At 35.0% G+C, this 3,533-nt stretch overlaps 1 pseudogene; it reads left to right on the top strand.

The window, feature by feature from the left end:
* Nucleotides 1-1,332: 1,332 nt before the first annotated feature.
* On the top strand, nucleotides 1,333-3,518 carry LOC144237791 (small ubiquitin-related modifier 2 pseudogene; annotated as a pseudogene).
* The last annotated feature ends 15 nt before the right edge of the window (nucleotides 3,519-3,533 follow it).

The raw sequence follows: 3,533 nt of genomic DNA, 5'->3' as shown, positions 1-3,533 counted from the left end.
TCATGTTACCACTAGTCATTTTTATTTTGTTTGTGGGGATGTCACTTCCACTCAAATTTCATTGGCCAAAGTCAGTCTATGGCAATGCCTAAATCTAAGGAAGTTGAGAACAATCCAACCACACACATAGAGTGAGAATCAGAAATAGTAAGGAACCAATGATATTGACTATTTAGATAGATTTCCAGAAGTGAAATTTCTTGGTCAATGACAGGCATATTTGAAATTTCCATAAATATAATTTTCAAAGTTCAAAAGGGATGTAGCAACCAACTTTCAATTAAAAATGTGCAAGAATATCTATTTCTACACATCCTTTCCAGGTCTGGATGTCGCTAGGTTTTTTGTAAATATTTTTATTGAAATATAACATACATACAGTAAAGTATATGTATGTTCAGTGTACAGCTTGATATTTTTGTTTACAAAATAAACACACCCATGGAACCAACACCCAGGTCAAGATATAAAACATCATACACACCCTAGAGCCTCCCCCATGTCCCTCTCAGTCATTACAATGTAAACCACTATTTTGACTTCTAATACCATAGATGAGTTATGCCTATTTTTGAACTTTTCATAAATGGAATCATACATGCATATCCTTTTGTATCTAAGTTATCTTGTTCAATATTATATTTGTGAAATCTGTCCATGCTGTTTGTAATAGTACTTTATTGCGTTCCATTGTGCTACAATTTTATTGGATAAATATATAACATCACTAGTTCACTCTATTGTTGATAGGCAGTTGGGTTATTTAGTATTTTGGACTCTTACAAATAATGTTGCCATGAACACTCTCACTTTTATCTTGGTTCACATATATAGGCTTTTCTGTTGTGTTTATATACTTGACTGGAATTACTGGGTAATATGGTAAGCTGTAATATGTATAGCCCCTCAGTTTTCGAAAGTAATTCTATCAATTTATGTTCCCACCAGCAATGTATTGGTTCTCCCGTCCATGCTGACAGGTCTTTTTTTTAATTTAATGTTTATTTTTGAGAGACAGAGCTTGAGTGGAGGAGGGACAGAGAGAGAGGGTGACATAGAATCTGAAGTAAGTGCCAGGCTCTGAGCTGTCAGCACAGACCCTGACATGGGGCTCAAACACAGAGTGCAAGATCAGGACCCGAGCTGAAGTCGGACACCCAACCAACTGAGCCACCCAGGCGCCCCGACAGGTCTATTTTTAAAATTTTAGCATTCCTCAATGCATGTAGAGTATTCTCTGATGGTGATGTTAAGTTGCCTTTACTTGATAATTAACAAAATTGAGCTTCTATTTATTGTCTTATTGACTATTTGGATGTTGTGTTTTTGATGCAGCTGTTCCAGATTTGTCAGTAAAAATAATTGGGCTGCGTCTTCCTTCTGCTGCTCCTGGTGCTGCTTGTGTGCTCATTAGGTGTGGACCTGGTACCTCTTTTTTGAAGCGGCAGCTGAGGAGACTCCGGCGCTCGCCATGGCTGACAAAAAGCCCAAGGAAGGCGGCAAGACCAAGAGCAATGACCATATTAATTTGAAGGTGGCAGGGCAGGATGATTCAGTGGTACAGTTTAAGATTAAGAGGCATACACCACTTAGTAAACTAATGAAAGCCTATTGTGAACGACAGGGTCTATCAATGAGGCAGATTAGGTTCCTATTTGATGGGCAGCCAATCAATGAAACAGACACACCTGCACAGTTGGAAATGGAGGATGAAGATACAATTGATGTGTTCCAGCAGCAGACAGGAGGGGTCTACTAAAAACGGAACCTGCTACTTTACCCCAGAATTCTGTCCCTTCAGACCAAGAAGGCATTCTCAAATAGAAAAACACAATTTGGTTCTACTACATCCTGACTACTACAGTATAGTTTTCTCTAGTATTTCATTTTCCCCTTCCCTGTTCATTTATTGCACATAAAAGTAACTGTGTATGTGCACAAGCTTATTGCATTTTTTTAACTAAATGGCCAATAGTATGTTTTGATTGACATCAAATGGAGATGGGATAGGGCAAGTACCCTGTTTCTGTGAAAATGCCCCCTTTCTCCATTAGTGGCATGCTCATTCAGCTCTTTATATTCCAGTAAGTTGTTTTGCTCTCACTGTTTAACAAAAAAAGAGCAACATAAAAACCCTTGCATACCTTGTTAGATTGGAGAATTTTAATGTTTTTCATTTACCATTGAAAAACTAAGTTTATAATTTTTTGTACGTACTGTTACATATAGTGTAGAGCAATCTGTCTTTAAGTAGGGATAAAAAAATGAATCCTAGATAACGTTCCTATCAAGCATCTTGTCATTTAAATAAATTCCTTGTTTAAAATGAAAAAAAGAAAAATTGGGTTGCCTTTATCCTTATTGATTTGTAGTTTATATAATTCTGAATCTAAGTCCTCTCTCAGATATAGGTATTGAAAATATTTTCTCCCATTCTGTGACCTGCCTCTCACTCTCTTAATGTCTTAATTTTAATAAAATGGAATTTATTGTTTTCTTTAGGGTTACTGCTTTTGGTGTCCTTTTTAAGAAATGCCTGACTATATCAAGGTTATTAAGACATTATCCTATGTTCTCATCAATAACTTTCATTTGTTTCACCTTCCACTTTAATCTGTGATCCATGTGGATTAAATTTTGCATCTAGTTTGAAATAGATGCAAAGGATCATTTGGATTTATTGGGTATCCCAGGTGATCCATAGCCACTTTCCAAAAGGACCATTTTCTCCCCTCCTGCATTAAAAAGGATTGTTTTTTATCATACTTGAAATGACAGTATACATGTAGACTCTACTATACCATTGTTCATTTTTTCTGTATTTGCAAAAATCACACATTGGTTAAATTGTTATAGCTTTGTAAAGTAATTTGATTTCTGTAAATCATCAAACTTTGTTTTCCTACAAGATCTTAATGCTGTTATTGCCATTTGCGATTCTATGTAAAATTTAGAATCCCTTTGTCAATTTCCATTTAAAAAAAGCCTATTGGAATTATTATTTTGTATCAAAGATCAAGTTGTGGAAAATAAACATCTTTAAAATATAGTCTTCTAATCCATGGCCAGTGTACAATTCTCTTTTTATTTAGGTCTATGTTAATTTCTCTCAATGTTTTTGTAGTTTTCTTTGTAGAAATATTGCAATCTTTTGTTAATTTTAACCCTCAATATTTGATAATTTTTGAAAATAATGCCAATGGTATTATTTTTCATTTTATTTTCTGCTTATCACTAATGTATAGAAATACAAATCATTTTTGTATATTATGATTATTAATTTTATGTGTCAAGTTGACTGGATCAAAGGATGCTTAGATATTTCAGTAACTATTATTTCTGGGTATGTCTATGACGGTGTTTCTGGATGAAATTAGCATTCAGATAGGTGGACAAAAAAAGTAGTTTGCCCTCCACAGTGTGGACTGGCATCATCCAATCTGTGGAGGACCTAAATAAAACAAAAAAGCAAAGGAAGAATTTACCCCTTCCTACCTGATTGTTTGAGCTAGGATATCAGTCTTCTGCTGGCT

The sequence above is a fragment of the Crocuta crocuta genome, unplaced genomic scaffold, assembly GCF_008692635.1.
Source record: "Crocuta crocuta isolate KB4526 unplaced genomic scaffold, BGI_CrCroc_1.0 scaffold949, whole genome shotgun sequence".
Lineage (NCBI taxonomy): Eukaryota > Metazoa > Chordata > Mammalia > Carnivora > Hyaenidae > Crocuta > Crocuta crocuta.
Note: the sequence above shows the minus strand (reverse complement) of the source record. Positions and strands in the feature narration are given on the sequence as shown.